This window comes from Pagrus major, chromosome 23 (genome assembly GCF_040436345.1).
Source record: "Pagrus major chromosome 23, Pma_NU_1.0".
In the NCBI taxonomy this organism is placed as follows: Eukaryota; Metazoa; Chordata; class Actinopteri; order Spariformes; family Sparidae; genus Pagrus; species Pagrus major.
Genome location: NC_133237.1, coordinates 515,549 through 533,039, shown reverse-complemented (window position 1 = coordinate 533,039; position 17,491 = coordinate 515,549). Strand labels below are relative to the sequence as shown.

At 40.7% G+C, this 17,491-nt stretch overlaps 1 protein-coding gene across 2 annotated transcripts in view; it reads left to right on the top strand.

The window, feature by feature from the left end:
- septin12 (septin 12) overlaps window positions 1–17,491 on the top strand; it is a 100,930-nt gene that overhangs the window by 58,651 nt on the left and 24,788 nt on the right. Inside the window, exon 1 of one of the 2 annotated variants that reach the window (XM_073494254.1) lies at window positions 335–409. The exons of the other annotated variant lie outside the window; for it this stretch is intronic. The gene's annotated coding sequence lies outside the window, so the exon portion shown is untranslated. Of the gene's footprint in view, window positions 1–334; window positions 410–17,491 lie in introns of those variants that run through there. 2 annotated transcript variants of the gene reach the window in all.

Below are 17,491 nucleotides of genomic sequence, written 5' to 3'. Positions count from 1 at the left end.
GCTTCTGCATGGAAACAGATACGCACATATTTCTAAGTGGCTGTATTGTAGGCAGCTGGACTCGTTTCAGTTTCTTGAAGACATTTCACCTCTCATCCAAGAGGCTTCTTCAGTTCAGAATTAACATGACCTTGATGACTAAGAATCTTCATTGATATGCACATATGGTAATATACATATGATAACATTCTTGTCATCTCGCAGCTTGTGTTGTTGAGTAATATAGACAGCAGAAGATCTAACCAGGAAACAGTTTCTCTCACATGCCAGGAAATGCATCATCCTCTGACACACACACACACACACACACACAGTGCCACGCCTCTACACACACACAGGCAGTGATATGACATCCTGCCCAGTTGGACATATGTGTCACTGCTGACTGCTGTGTCTCCTTCCATACCAGGTAAAGAAAAGCTCTCTCCTTCCTGTTTATCAGCCCCTTTAAATAGCTTTTAGCTGAGCCACAGTCCTCTGTGTTCAAGAGGCTGAGTCTTTTCATGTGCTGCTTTACACTGTTAGGGGCACTTGTTGTTTCGTGGTGAAAGCGTTTCAAGGTCAGCACCTCAGATCTGAACATGTGAAAACTAGTTTGCATGCTTGTCAGCTGTGAGTGTGTTGGCATCTCAGCAAATGGAACGGAGAGCAGAGTCTATTGATAACATTTGAACTAAAATGCAGAAATGAATGGTTATTGGAAACAAGGGTGTGACAGAAAGGACTTTTTACTATTTTTTAATGCTTGTCATATTGAGACGAATAATAAATAATAACATAATGTTAAGACACAGTATAGTAATTAGCATTCTAGGGTTAAGTTGGTCCTGTAACCATTACACTTCCCATTGTGTAATGAAGACACACTAGTTTTACGAATAGGCTCGAGAATTTCCTACAACAGCTGGCAGCTGTAGTTTTTCTCAAACATTACTCAAACAGGAGGAAGTAGTGTGGGGAAAATTGGATTAATACATATTTCAATTAATCAATAACTTCTTTAAATCACTTATACAGACATGCTTTTATGTGAAGTTACCCTTTTTAAATCGATTTTTGTGATACCTTCTTCTAATGGTCCTTTATGGATTGTATTCCTTTATTTGCATTGCTTTTTGGGATTTTTCCTGTTTTATTCCTTTTACTTTGAATGACTCATATTGACGTTTTGGTTGCCTTCTTGTTTTAACTTCTCCTTAGACTAGGCCTCCTTGTTTGACGTGACTCTTGTGTGTTTATTCTGTTATATTGTCTTCCTGAGTTCCCTGCTTTTGCTTGTCTGTCAGAGCACTTTGTAAATTCTGTTTTTAAAGGTGTTATGTAAATAAAGTTATTATAATTATTAGAATAATTACTATAATTAGAATTGACCTTTATCTACAAAGCACATTTTGTACATGTTGGTGCAATTCAAAGTGCTTTACAGATGACTGATAAGCTTATAATTAATTAAGTGTAACAATAATAATAATCAAGTAGATTAAGAGAAATAGAATAATAAAATAAAACTTTACTTTACTGGCACTCAGTAAAGTACATACATCCGTCAAGGCCCAACAGACCCTTGGCAAGGTAACAGTGTTATTGGGGGCGAGCCTCACACATTACTGTACACAACCACAAATGTATAACTTTATTCATTAATTTGACTGAAACTGGATCATATGTTATGGAGACAATGTTTTCCCTATAATGTCCTCTGTTTGCATTGCCTGGCCCCTCAGTGATTTATAGAATTTCCTGATTAACAGATGCTTTACTAGATGCTAAGATAACCGCCGACAGTACAGAGCTCCGAGTGAGCATGGCTGGTGTTAGCATGGAAAACAAACTCCAACCAACTTCCAGTTTGACAACAGAGAATCCAGTTTTGAGGTGGTTTACAGACTTTAGCTCCTCTTAGACAGTTACCACCTGCTTGTTTAGTCATGCAGCTAACATTAGCGGTGCTATTAGCTGAATAAAATTAGGTCCCAGGTTGCCAGGATCCAAACCTGGCAGGAAAACCACCTTGGTACTGTATTCCGTATACTGTATTATTGCAAGTCGTCAAATTGGCAGCCGTCGGTTTCAGATGCTGCCGTGTTTGGCCAGACCTCTTATCACAATCAAGCTGTGTCTCAATTCAGGGGCTGCATCCTTTGAAGGGCGCATTTGAAGGCCAATTACGTCACAACGCTGCGCGAAGGCTGTCCCAATTCGAAGGCTCCTTCAAATGCACCCCACAAATGCAGCCTTCTTTTCCCTCTTTTTGGAGGACGCACCGCTACTATCCTTTGCGGCCTCCCATATCCCAAGATCCTTTGCGCGCCCGAAAAAGAAGAAAGAAAGAAGGAAAATGATGACATCAAGTGGTGTAGATCGTCACTTTCGCGGGCCTGGGCGGCAGAAATCGTGACGTAAGGGTAAGGGGCGGGAACATCTGGTGACGCAACCAGGAAATGCTCCGAAGGCTAGACAGTCCCATTTAACAACAGTGGACGCGGCTTTCGAAGGCACCTCCGAAGGACTTGCCTTTGGAGGCCGCAAAGGCCGCGTCCTTCGAAGGATGCAGACCCTGAATTGAGACACAGCCTCAGCCTTGTTCACTGAGCTCCCGGTGAAAATAAAAAATGGATTTGAAAAAAAACATTTGGTCCTTTAGTGAGTATTTCCAGGCTGGCCACTGTTCTGGGTTCATGGCAGAGAAGGAACCTGTGATCCAGTGCAACAGTGTCGCCCATTAATGTGTGGGGTTTTTGGGGTTTTTTTTTTATGACAACAATGGAGCTGTTTGGCACAGAGCAGCAAGACATATCAGACTCTGATACACACACGAGACTTCAGAGTAGGATTACTTCATTGTTGGTTTGGCTCTCTACATGGGACTGTAATAAGTCAATAAGGAAAAATATTCAATATCACTAGACATATCCTTTGGGTCACAAGTGACACTTTGCCTTTTAAGAGTGTGTCTGTTTTTACAGAAAGCTGAGCTTCCTGTTCCTGTGTTACTTGACTTCTGTGTGACAGTTGAAATAGAAGATTGTATTATTGTTTACTGATTAGTATTGATTTTATAATGGCTGATTGTGTTTTGGTTAGTCTGTTCTTGTTCAGTCAACTGATTTATAAATTGAACACTGATGCAATACAAATACCATATAAACTCATCACTGATTCACGCTGACAACATCACTGATCTATTTTAAAAACTGTTATAACTTTCAAAAGTTTTAAATGATCCTGTTAATGATCCATATTGAGTTGTTCCATACATTAAACCACAGGACAAGAAAAACAACATTGGCTTATACTTACTAGGGGGTTAACCCTGGGTTTCCAGTGTTCATGGTACATGGATGCTAAGCTGCTCTGGAGTAGGTTATGTTCGAGATAACAGAGCATCACATTTAAAAGCACCGCCTTCTGACCTATCAATTCTCTGGAAAATGGAATCATCATTTATAGAAGATCCGTGGGTAGTGAGAACTGTACTCCTGTGTAGGAGGTTACCCTCTTGTTTTCTTCATTTCACTTTTTTTCTGTTGGCTGCAATCAACAATGTCAAAACCATGTGCTCTGCTTTTTTAAACCGATATCACCTTACAACAGAGACGGATTTAAGCATTAAAGCCTTGTATCTACTTGTCTCATGTATGACAGTACCACTTTGAATTATGTTTTATAATAATTTTTTATTTGCTTGCAAGTCTGGTTGGTTGATTTAACAGAATACACAAATGTAAGTATAGTAAGATACTCATGCTCTAATGATGGGGCAATGATATTATAAGCCTATTAATTACACATTCACACAGTCATTTTTTTTAAATGTCCTCCCTACAATTGGCAGCTGTAACTGTTTTAGTCTGGATTACATGTTGAACTTGTTCCTCTATTTGTCAGATAGTTTGCTCTTGTTTATGTAGCGCCCTGCTAATTTGTTTATATGGGTTTATCACATTTATTTCAGTTGGTAAAGTGTTCTGTCTATAAAAGTATTGCTGCTGTTAATATTGTATAGTTAATGTGGCGAATTAAACCAAAATGTCCTATCTTTTGAAAGGCTTTTGAATGCCTCAGGTTCCTTGTTTGGGTTCTCATTTGTTTTGGCAGGTGTCAATCATTTTTTTGTGATTGGGGATTAACCTGTTGGATTGTTAGAGGGGTGGGAGGGGAGAAAAAAATGAGGGGGATGACGGGAGAAAGAGCTGCGGAGAGAAGGAGAAAGACGTTAAGTCTGAACAGAACTTTCGAATAACTGTATAAAGGTATTATTTACATTATCAACCGGGAGGTTAGGCGATTGTTTGATTATTTTGTTGAGAGTGTAACGAGTGGTATTTCAGAAGTGAGGGCTCATTGCTGGTGCAAGCTGAAGACCACGACAAGACTCATGCTAGCAGTTAGCATCACCAGCTTCTAATCAAGAGACATCGCGGACGAGGTTGGAGATCGGATGTTGCCACGTGCTGCTGCAGGACGGAAGAGGGTGCAGGACCAAGCATCCGGACGGGAATAAATGTGATAAACCCATATAAACAAATTAGCAGGGCGCTACATTTATGTTTGTGATTGGTGAGATGATGCAAAGAGTTGAAGTTGGTTATTGTGCTTCCCATTAAAATGACAATCCTACAAAAACATAAATACATAGGACATATATCATATTAAAAAATATATTCTGTGGATGTCCAATTTTAGCATCTTTTAAGAAGAACATTACAATTACACATTTAATATATGTATCAAAATATGACTATGGATATTGAGTAAGGGTAGTGTGTGCGGACTGCAATGGAAAGAAAACAGAATCAATTTTGGAGAAAAGCAACCTGATGTCATGTTGTGGTAGCCAATCACGTAAGTTATCGATTGAAGACTCTTAGCATGATCCTGGTTGATTATTGCAAGTAAATGTGTTTTTAATCTCTCAGTGTGAATAAACAGTCACTATAGGATGGGCATGCTAATCCTACTATGGCGAAGTGATCTGCAGATCAGAGGCACACAAGTGGCATGGCTAAATGCTTGCACCAGGGGGAACACAATGGACATTTCTCTGTGTAAAGTTATGTTTTTACTTATATTCACTCCCGGTGGTTTATTGCAAGTAAATGTGTTTTTTTTTATCTGTCTATGCAAATATAAATTACTTAGGACTGTAGGACAGGAATGCTAGTGGCATAGCAGCATAGCAGCTTCTCCTTTGTTGTTTGATGGCAGCAAACTGCTTTGAGATGCATTACCACCATCTTCAGGATGAGCGGGCCTTTAAAGTTCAAAACATTACGTCACACAAACAGGCCATGAAATGACGCTACACTGCTGCACAACACTGTCAATAAACTACAGCTCCTGATTCTGTCTGAATGAGGCCTTACTGGTGATTTGGAACTGCAGTGTGGTGGCTGCAGCACTACTGACAGCTTAGCCACTGCTGGGTAAATGATTCTGACGGGGAGGAGGAGGAGGATAGGGAGTGGGGGGAGAGGAGGGGAGGCGTAGTCCTTACCCTCTCAGGGATTAGTGGAAGCTTCTTGGTCCATTTGCATGTGAATGGATCCTAGAGCTCTTTTTAGCCATCCCCCTCCCTCTCTCTCTTTTTGTTTCTCACCATTTCGCTGCTACTCGCACTCCTCCTGACATCAGGGAGAACCGGGGAGGGGTAGAGAGGAGGTGAGAGAGGGAAAGAGATACTGGGAGAGAGTGCACTGCCATCACTGCTGCGGCGGACAAACCGTGCAGAAAGATTACTTTAGAAAGCAGACAGTTCTTCCATCCCGTCTTTTCAGAGAGTGCTTCAGTGCTAACTAGGGAGCCACACAACCGGCTTTGTGAATAAGAGAAGGTAGGAATTTTTTTTTTCTCTGATCCCCTATGGTTATCGGTGGGATATGCTCAATCTCCTGGCCTAACAATGAAAGCTGACAGGACTGGTCCACTTTGGCGGTCAGGGTGGGGGTCTGTGTGTGTGTGTGTGTGTGTGTGTGTGTGTGTGTGTGTGTGTGTGTGTGTGTGTGTGTGTGTGTGAGAGAGAGAGAGTGTTTGGGGGTAGAGGAGGGAGTCTCTGTAGTTTGGAAAGAACAAGCCTTGGTTGCAAACTGTTGAATCAAACAGATCCTTAAAGTCAGCGCTATTGCTTGAAACTGAAGTGCACTGTGGCTTTCAAGACTAGGAATATGCTTTAACTTCTGAGATACCAAGCACATTTTCAATGACGTGTTTAACACTTATCCAAATTCCAACACCATTATTTCCATAATCGATTCATTTGCAGATTTTTTCTCTGGAAAAATCAAGTAATTATGTGGTATAAAACATCAGAAAATTGACAAAAAAAGAAAGTGACCATCACCTTTTCCTACAGGCCAAAGTTATGTCATCATATGTGTTGTGTCCGAACAACACCTCAAAACCCAAAGATGAGTAAAGCAGGAGGAAAAAGCAGCATATCCTTACACTTCACACAATACTATTCTCACCAAAATAATGTTTGGGCAAAGTTAACACTGTGACATCACTACAACAAAGATTCATTTGATTGTCATTTTACAATGAAATGTAAGTCATACTCCATTCATGCTACACAAGAATTGAGTGTTTTGGATAAGTTGATGAATCTCATAGCCAGACGAGTGAAGCTGCTCTGTAGTCTGGTGGTACGGCAGCAGATACTTCTGTATCTTTTGTCAGATGGCAGCAGGGTGAACAGTCTGTGGCTGGGGTGGGTGTCGTCTTTTAGTAATCTCTGTGCAGATACAGTACATCACTTCACAGACATCACTGATGATTTATAAGAATTTGGTACTGGAATTTAGCCTCCTTAAGTTTCCATAAGAAGTAGAGCTTTTTCAGTGTTTTTTTTAACCAGGATGGCAATGATTGAAGACAATAGCCCTTTTCAGACAGAGTTTCCACAATAACACCGCAACAAAGGCTCACCGCTACACCGCCTTTGTATTTTCACACTGAACCAAGCAGCACCGTCATAAAGCAGCTCCAGTGTGTCATTTCATACAGCATGCCTGATTTGCTGAAAAATGTGTGACGCTACACATCATGACGTTGAGATCTGTGGGTTTTTTTCAACGTGTTTCCCCCGATGCCCTCCTGTAAATCTAAAAATGTATCTGCTGACTGTTTATAATCATATGGAAGCTGTTTTAATGAGTTGTGATTGAGATCCTGACCCACCATGCATCATGGAAAGTGACGAAGATACGTTTTTTGATCTAAATTACATAATTACATAATCGTCATCATTAAATAGCGGACCCTGTCTGGCTTTGACTGCAGGAAAGGGATGCTGTTTTCTGTTCCCTTTCACACAGATGTTGTCTCGTCCCCGGTTGCGGCTCCGTTACTACCCCTGCTAGCGGATCAGAGTCAGAACAAAACAGCTCAGCTCCTTGGTTTTGCCAATTTTGAGCAGTAGATTGTTTTCTGGGCACCACTCTGCAAGATTGTTGATATCCTCCTGATCTGAATTCTCATCTTTATGAGACGGTAATACGGTTGATGATGGTGGTGGTTGGCATACTTCACAATAGAGTCCTCTTGATGTCTGGGAGTGCAGTCATGGGTGTACAGTGTGAACAGGAGGGGGCTGAGCACATAGCCCTGGGGGGCCCAGGAGTTGAGTACTAACGTAGAGGAGGTCAGTCCAATGCAAACTGCCTGGGGTCTGATTTGTCACGAAAGAGGAGCAGTCAGATGAGAGAATCAGACATATTCCATAAAATCGAGAAAATCGAGAAAATGGGAGGTGGAAAGTAAAATTGTTACCCAAAACGTTATAAACACCTATCATTGTTTACAGACTGACATCCTGTTTCAAATATGAGCTACTCTTCTTAATGAAGTTAGCACACAGTTCCCCTGTGCGAATGAGAGATTATTGTTTTAGCTGTAATCAGAATTTGTGTTGTCCATTGTTTTTTATGTATTGGAATCCCTATTCTTGATTATACTCTATGTCTTATTTTTCTCTCTTCATTTAGTCAAGCTGTGAAGTAGAGAACTGTAAACTTTTCAAGACAGTTTGTGTTTTGCAATACTTGGATTTGAAAACTGTGTGTGTGGTTTCCTCCGACACATGTACAAGAGGAAGTCTGCTTTAGGCAAACCGTGTTGCATTTATGAAATGTAACAGCATCTGCTTAGGAATGACACTGGACTGTCATGATGTTGTGCAACAAAGCTTCAGCTTGGTGATTCTACTGAGATTGAATAAAGCAGGGGACCCCAGTGGGGGGACCCACAGTGCTTGTCCATACACTTGGCTCAGCTTGACTCAATTTCATTTAGACATACGCCCAGAGCACCAGGGATTTGGAAAAACAGGGCAACCTGCTCGAAGGTGTATCTTTAACTGATGCCGTGCTTGTCTTTAGGAGTGGTCAAAGGAGTGGCTGTAAATACTCTTGTAGTATTAGCGAAAATCACTGTTAACAAATCAAAATCTTGCTTACTCTAAGACAGGCATGTCAAACTCAGTTTGGCTCTGGGGCCGGATCCGGACTTTCTGTTCTCAGGTGGGCCGGATCAGTAAAAGAATGTCAACTCCAAATATTTAGCTTTGTTTTTCAGTACTATGCTTTATCATTCAGCCTACATTTGTAGCCTACCCTACATATTATAATCATGGATGACAAGGGATCTTTTCCAAGCACAACACATTTATTCACAAACAATGGAAAAAAAATGATTTTTGGCATTGAATGTGTTAACAACTGGTTTATTTTAACAGTTGAGTGAATGCAGTTTTACACCTGAACCAGCTCACCACACTAAACAAACTCAAGTGGGAGCTATGAAAAAAAATATTTTTGCCTTAATTGTCATACTGCTTTGAAATAAATAAAAAAGAAATACAAAATAAAAGTTTTAGCAGTGCATGGGCAATAAGATTAGACTACATCAGATCAAACTACTAGGCTGGGCCTACTGAAGCTGAGAATATACTGCACAATATTAATTGTCTTTAATATGAAACCAGATTAATCTTATTTTTAATGATCTGTATTCATGAGTGCAAACAAATGTCATCACACTTTTTTTCTCTCTCTCACTGCACTCCTGCAGTCTACTTGCTGCTGCTGGCTCCTGAAACTTGGCATCTTTTTGCCTTTACAAGTGCGTCGATATCAGGTGTCAAATCCTGAGTAGCAGCACATTTAACAATGTCATTCAAGTGTTTATTTGTTAACCTTGAGTGCTGCTTTGTTTTATTATTGTTCATCACGGAGAACACCTGTTCACAAAGATAAGTAGTCCCAAACATGGAGAGAACCTTTGCAGCCATGGCTGTTAATTTGGGGTAACCTGGCACAAGATACTGATAAAACGTATCCAATCCCACGGACCCAAATTTATCCTTCATAGCGGAATCGCACTGCAAGTCAATAAGCTCGAGCTGAATGTCAGCTGGCACATCAGAAGGCTTCACTGTAAATGGCGAGCGAAAAAAGCCAAATTTGTTCTCAAGTTCACTGAAAACCTGAAACCTCCGCTCAAACTCTCGCAGCAAATCTGTTATGTTGTCTTTATATTTATCCAAATCATTATCGGGACGGCCTGGTGCCTTCGGACGCACAGCTGTGAGACAAGAGAAGTGCGTGGTGTCACCGCTGGATAGCTGCGTCTCCCACAGTGACAGTTTCATCTTGAACGCACTTATGCTGTCGTAATATTGATTTCCTGGTACTAACTCGTGTCAGTGCCGCATGCTGGATGTGAGCTCTTTTACACATTTACTGCCCCCTAGCGGCCGGAGAGAGAACTTGGTTTGTATTATTTTAAAAAATCATAACTTTTGATAGAAATGAGCTAGAGACTCGCTTCTTTTTTTGACATACTCAGAAATTTATGCCGGGCCGGATTAAATCATCCAACGGGCCGGGTCCGGCCCACGGGCCGTATGTTTGACATGCCTGCTCTAAGATAAACACTTTATATTGTTGTTGGGTTATCAACACGACTCACAAAACAGCTGGAAGCGAGCACGATGAAAAAGCAGCACAGATTCAAACTCATGTCTGCAAAGGTATTCTGCACTTCAGAAATCAACGTCAACTGTGGTTGATTGCGTCATGTGTAGTATCATGGCTACATCAAAAAACAGCTGGCCACTCGTAGCAGTGTTCACCATGACCGTATTGTGGATCCATGCTTCGTATTTATCAGGTTCACTGCTAAATTTTTTTTTTGTGTTGATGTCATGGCAGTTTGGTGCGGCATTACATGACAATCAGCTAAGATTTCCAACTACACTGAGGATATTATTATAGTGTGGGTTCACACCTAAGCCGTCACTATCCCACCCCAGTAATGTTACTTTTTAGACAAAAACTCAAAAAAACAAAGACAATTTCATAAACTATTTGTCAACGACCATTTTTCCCACGAGGAAGACAGGACACTGACAAGACGGCACCAACATCATTAAACACTAACAGTTACCATCATCATGCATTACTTTTGACATAAAAGATGAGACCAAAATTTTGTTTGAAAGATAAACTTTACTAAAATCTGTTTTTATTTTCGTGGACAAAAAACAGCAGTCGAAATATCTGACTGTTAAACTGCAGCAGCTTTGTTTCCTCTGTGCTGCATGCCATCAGGACAACACCGATAACACGCAAACAGTCAGTCCCATGTCAAATGACTCTGCAGTAGTCATTCAACTGATAAGCTTTAGCTCCGATCAGCTGTGACAAAAACACATTAGCCGGATGGACACGCTAATTTACGGCCATCAGACACGATTCTATAGAGGTGTGTTGAAGTTAAGGATGCTGGCTTGTTAATACTTTTCCATTCGTCTCTGTTCGAACAGTGCTTGAACATCAATTAGTCTGCACCAAGTTCCATAGAGAAGTAAAAGATATTAAAAAAGTGAACACTGTTAGAATGACAGTTACCTCCATGTCACTACACGAGGCTTGCCAGCTGCCTGATAGGTACTGCACATGTGCAACTCTCAACAGAGAACTCCTTGGCAACTTTCATTTTTAAAACAAGGTTTATGTCATCTGGATGTAGTCTGATGAGGTATATGATCTGCTGCTTGTCCGATCATCTGACAGCTGTTCTACTCTTCTCTGTTATGTGGTGACATACATGAAAAAAAAACAACAGAAAAGCGAATTTGTCTCCTGGCAACATGAAATGATTCAATCACCTTTTTTTGGCAGGTTAACATGTGTTTAAAAAAGCAGCATATATATGCTAATGTTAGTGTAAAAGTGGCATTTGACACAAGTCTAAGACTTTATTAAAAATAGATGACAAATTAACACTACCTCCCAGTGGGGTGTGATGTTGGATGACATTGCATTGTGCCTTCAAACTATTTGGTAAAGGTAACATTTTGTCCATTGTTTAGAGAGGACAGCATTCTCACAGCCCACGTGTTTCAACATGTGATGGCTGATGGTCTCCCTCATCTTAGCAAACCCTGGGTTGATATTGTGATATTAATGGCAGCATTTACACCTCTAAAGAACACTGGGAGAGGCGATTGCTGCTTGTTCCTGTAGGTGAGCTGATTCCTTGTTAGCTTCTGATCTTGGTCATAACATTGTTCAGTAAGTGTTCAGAGAATGGTTGGGAAACATTGAGGACTACAGGTTAAAACATGTTATGCTTTGAGGTTACATTTTCCCCTTTACTTTTTAATACACAATCAATGTTGTTGACACCTTCAAGGAAATTAGATCATTCCAACTGCAAATGATAAAGGAAACGATCTATTGCAAAAGCAATGTAGGCAAAGGGGTGGGTGCTAGGGGTGCCATCCATCCATAATGGCGCCACAAATGAGGAAAGCTCCAGCAGCGACGAAGGTCACATGCTGCTTACATATTGATGCTTCCATATTAATAATCTTATTATGTCATATATAATAATACATCAGTCAGAGGAGCCAACCAGTACTAATAATTTAATTAATTAATACTTTAACTACATTTTGCTGAAGGATCTGAATACTCCTTCCACGACTGGCTGTGACTTAGGTGCTATTATTGGCTGGGTTTCACCATCAACAGCTTCATTCATTAATATAATGGTAATATTAGGTGTTTTCTTACATGTGAATGAGACATGAGGTTGGGTATGGTTAGTGATGGCAACAATGTGCTGTGCTCCCAGTAAACAGCCCCTGAGCTGAACAGAGCTACAGGGGTAGCAACAGCCCCCTTCAGCAGCTAATGTTAGCATAAGGCACACATGGAGTAACTATCATGGTGGTTAGCCTTTTCGGCCTGAGGTTTGTTGATGACGACTATTTTGCTTGTGTTCACAGGACTGTGGCATTTTGGTATTTAACAGAGTTGTTTGGCTATATATTAATTGCTCTAAAAAGCCAAGAGGCCATGTTGAAGGTAGTGAACTAGCTGCTACTATATCTCCTAGTGGGCCAGCGAGAGCTACGAGGCAGTCTGTGGCTGAATCCAAATCTCTACCCTATGAACTTGCGGACTGAGCCCTTGCTGGCCTCAATCAGACGTACTGTGACGTGTTCACTGTCATCAAATCAAGTCTGCAAGGCAATTATAAGCCACTGATAAACAGGCCTAAAGACTACATAATCATTTAATAAAATGCATTTCGATTACCTTGACAGTCTGTACTTCTAAATATTTCTGAATTATAATGTGGTTGAACATTATTTCTAGCCTGCAAGCTTCATGTAATGTTATAATAAAGTAACTGTTTTACACATTCATAATAATTTCTAGGAAATCTGCAACCCAAGCAGACTCTCTTCTTAAGGACTCTTGTGGACTGGGTGAATTGTGAGTTTGGACAGCCCTCAAACCTTGCGCCTGCAAAGTCCACAAGTCTGCAAGTGCGGTGAAATCCAAACATTTGTATGCAGCCTGTATAGTCAGACAGTGTGTGTACATGTGATTTGGAGGAGTGGCTCTGTAGTTGGATACTTTTAAATTTTAGCTAGCTTTTGCTGGTTTCTACAATCTTACCAACCTGAGTTGGTGTTGGTATAGTCAGGCAGTGAATGTTAATGTGTTTTGGAGAAATGTCTCTGAAGGGAGGTTTTACCTACCCAAGGCTATAAGTAAAAAGTTCTTCAGTGTGGCCCAGGACACATGTGCGTACACACTGCTAAAAGAATGTGGTCACATGAGGCCCGGACTGAGTGATCAGATCTCAAATCATCCTCATCCTGGGCAAATTTGAGTGTGTCCATAGGTTACTTGACTGGTTACTTGTCGTTATATTTACATATGAGCCATATGCCAATTATTTGCCACCAAATTAGCCAAACATATCTTACATATCAAATCACATCTTTAGACAGTATTTTTAGCATAGCATAGCAATAGCATTTAGTGTAACAATATGCATTTTCTTAAAAAAAATACATTGTTCAGAGACTCAAACGATTAAGGAAATAAATAATATTTGAATTAATTGGAAAACATTTTAAATTGTATATTTATATGGTATAAACAGAGAATGTTTTAGAATACTGCAGCAAGTATTGTACAGCTTTCTTTTCTGTAGTTTTCTTTGTCCATGTTATTTACAGAATTAACCGCAATAAATTATAGCTGATCACACATACCTATATTGTAATTTATCAACATTTGCCCATAATGAAAAAGCTTGCTTTGTTAAGTTCATCTCAAATTGTGTGATACATGTCCATGTAAAGGGGCACGCCACTGATTTAGTAATGTCAAGTATGGTCAAAATCTATTTTGCAGAGGTTGAGATATCCTGATTTGTTATCCCTAGTGTGAGTCAAGCTCCAAAATCACATTTCCCATAATGCAACCAACACCTAATCTTTTTGTTCGACCCTCCTTGCCTTGCAAAAAAACATTTTAAGGTATGTTATATATCCACAAATACATTTCCACCTGTGCTTTTATTCATATCATTTTAAAGAGGAAACACATTCTGCTTGAGTAGAGCAGAGTTCAGTAAAGTGTAAAATGTAATTATACTTAAAATACTCAGACCTGTGTGTCTCTCACTCTGCCCTTCTCCATCCTGACTGATGAGGATTAGTTCTGTTCCAACGGTTGTACAGTTGGATATTTATAGCTGATTAAATTATGTGAACTAGCACTAACCAATAGTGTGTGTGTGTGTGTGTGTGTGTGTGTGTGTGTGTGTGTGAATGTGAATAAGGCCTAGTTAAATGGTACAGCTTATTGAGTCATGCACGTACATACATGCTTCAGTCGTGCCAGTTTCAGGCAACTTTGTCAGTGTATTTGAGAGTTTTTTTTAGCCCATACCAACACATGGACATACATACACACACACACAGTGTCAAGTTCTCAGGGAGATTGTCACTGCCATCCAATCCTCTTACAGCACAGCACAGACTACACACACACACAGACTCGCACGAAAAAGGGAAGGGATAGACTTCTGTATATACAGTATATGCCAGCTAAGTCCTGAAACGTGTGTGAGTTCAGGTGTGTGAACATGCCCGTCTTAGCCTCAGAGAACCATTAATAGTTCATTTTTCATTTGTGGATGAGTGCTTGTATACAACTATTTTTTCCCACACAAATATGATTTTTATAGTTCTGATGTTTTTGTGTTATCCATGTATATTAATTCTTCCATTCTTTCAGACAATAGGATACCACTCTCTGTTTGGAAGAGAGCTTTCTATACTACCAAACAACAACTTTGTGCATACATGTGCAAATGTGCGACACACATCTGATCTGAAACACGACATCTGATCTATCATTTTTTTTATTACGTCGACAATATAATACTGTACATAAACACACTTTTAAAATCTTTATAAGGTATAGATTGGAGGTGTGAATCTTCACTGGTCTCATGATTCGATTCGATTACAATGCAGTTGTCAGTAATTCGAATGCAATACGATTTTTGATGCATTTTGATGCATCACAATGTATGGAATCCTCAATTTGCTATATTACAGCTACTCTTTCATTGTGTAATTTTCCTTTTATTTAGAAAGAAATAATCACAATACAACGGTTTACAATATAAAAGCTGAATGATATACCAGTATCCATGTGACCCGTCTCAGCACATAAACATTACAAAAACAAAACATAAATCCTTCAGTAGTGCTGAAATCTACAAAAGTATCGTCTTCACATAGCAGTTTTCAAACAAGGCACTTATTAGGGCCCGAGCACTGACAGTGCGAAGGCCCTATTGTATCTGTAAGGATTATTTATTAGGGCCCGAGCACGAATCTCGTGCGAGGACCTATTGTATCTGTAAGGATTATTTTTTTCTTTTTCTTTTTCCTTCCATTCGACTGCATATTTGGCGGCCTGAACATACCCCAAAACTCACCAAACTCGGAACATACGTCACATTGGTGTGCTGCTATTAGAATTCAAAATGATTGGGGGTGGGTGTGGCCAGGGGACTCCATAGCGCCACCTAACGTCGTGTCATGTGACCAAAAACTTTCTCGGATCATCATGAAGTTTACAGGACTTATGGGTCTCAAGGATTTAGCCCAGAATTATTTTTGTTGGAATTTTTTTTTTAGCTTCTAACCCATGAGTACGTTAATTCGATACCACAACTTCCCTCAGGCGCGGCACGACAGCTCAGTAGCGCCCCCTAACGCCCCTCTTATGGCTTTTCCCATTTTGTACATTCCCATTTCTATGCCTCGTACTTTATTTAACTTGTCCTACAGATTTAACGCCACAGACTTCCCAGTCACTAAGTGTCATCCTCATAACTTGATAATGAAAAGTTGTCAAAAGCTTACACCTACGTTATTCCTGGTGGGCGTAGCAGTGCGGTTAATTTCGATGACCCCCACGTACCTCGGGCTGTGGTGCCATCAGAGTGCGCGCAACCAGATGTGTGCTCGCCCATTGTCTGTGGAAAGGTTCCTACCTAACTGGAATCCGTGTCACTGAAAACACAACAGTGACATATTCAATGACTTCCCATGTCCAGTGGGTGGCGCTATAGATATGACACAGTATTGATGCAGAGACGTATTCAGGGCGAGCCCCTCTACATGTGTGAGCAATTTGATGCAGATGGGAAATTGTATGTTGAAGTTATAAGGACTTCCTGCTTTATGGCGAAGGATCGACTTTGAAGGAAAATGGCGGACTTCCTGTTGGACTGAGGTATGGGTCCAAGAGGGTTTTTTGTGCGTCTGGTCATGATACATATGCGTACCGACTTTCGTTAATATGTGTGCATGTAGGAGGCGGGGCTTCAAGTTTGAAATATTCCAGGGGGCGCTATGGAGCCATCTTTTCACTTACCTGCTGATGGCGAAGGATCGAAATTGACCGCACTGCTACGCCCACCGGAATAACGTAGGCGACAGCTTTTTACAACATATCATCTTCAAGGCATGAGGATGAGAGTTAGTGACTGTGAAGTCTGTGGCGTTAAATCTGTAGGCCAAGTTAATTAAAGTACGAGCCATAGAAATGGGTGAAAATAACAGCGAAATCTCAACTTTGAACCAAAATGGCAGACTTCCCGTTAGACTGAGGGTATGGGTCCAAGAGGTTTTTTTTTTTTGTGCATCTGGTCATGATACGTAAGCATACCAAATTTCGTTCATGTACGTGGATGTAGGAGGCGGGGCTTCAAGTTTGAAATATTCCAGGGGGCGTTATGGAGCCATTTTTTCACTTAACACAGTATTGATGCAAAGACCTATTCAGGGACAACCCCTCTACATGTGTGACCAATTTGGTGTAGATGGGAAATTGTATGCGGAAGTTATAAGGACTTCCTGCGTGATGGCAAAGGAACGAAATTGACGGCACTGCCACGCCTACCAAGCACAACGCAGGCTGTTGAAGGTATGAGGATGCTACTGAGTGAATGTGAAGTCTGTGGTGTTAAATCTGTAGGACGAGTTAGTTAAAGTACAAGGCATAGACATATAGGGTCCGTACAGAATGGGAAAAGCCATGAGGGGGGTCATCGAAATTAACCGCACCGCCACGCCCACCAGGTATATCGGAGGCAAAAGCTTTTGAATAGGTGTCATCATCAAGGTCTGAAGATGATATTTAGTGAGTGTGAAGTCTGTGGCGTTAAATCTGTAGGACAAGTTAAAGTACGAGGCATAGAATGAAAAAAAATGAATGGGAAAAGCCATAAGGGGGGTGTCAGGGGGCGCTACTGAGCTGTGCGCATGAGGGCAGTTGTGGTATCGAATTAACGTACTCATGGGTAAGGAGCTACAGGCCAAATTTGGTGAGTCTGCGAACATCCTAAAGTCCCCAAAAATGCGTCGGAAAAATGAGAATCGCCGCACAACATTCAAGATGGCCGACTTCCTGTTGCAACAAAAATTCCGACAAAAATAATTCCAGCCTAAATCCTTGAGACCCATGACTCCTGTAAATTTCAAGACGATCCGAGAAAAAGTTCGCGGGGACAAAACGATGTCAGGTAGCGCTATGGAGTCCCCTGGCCACACCCACCCCTAATCATTTTGAATTATCAAATTTTTCACCACATGTGACGT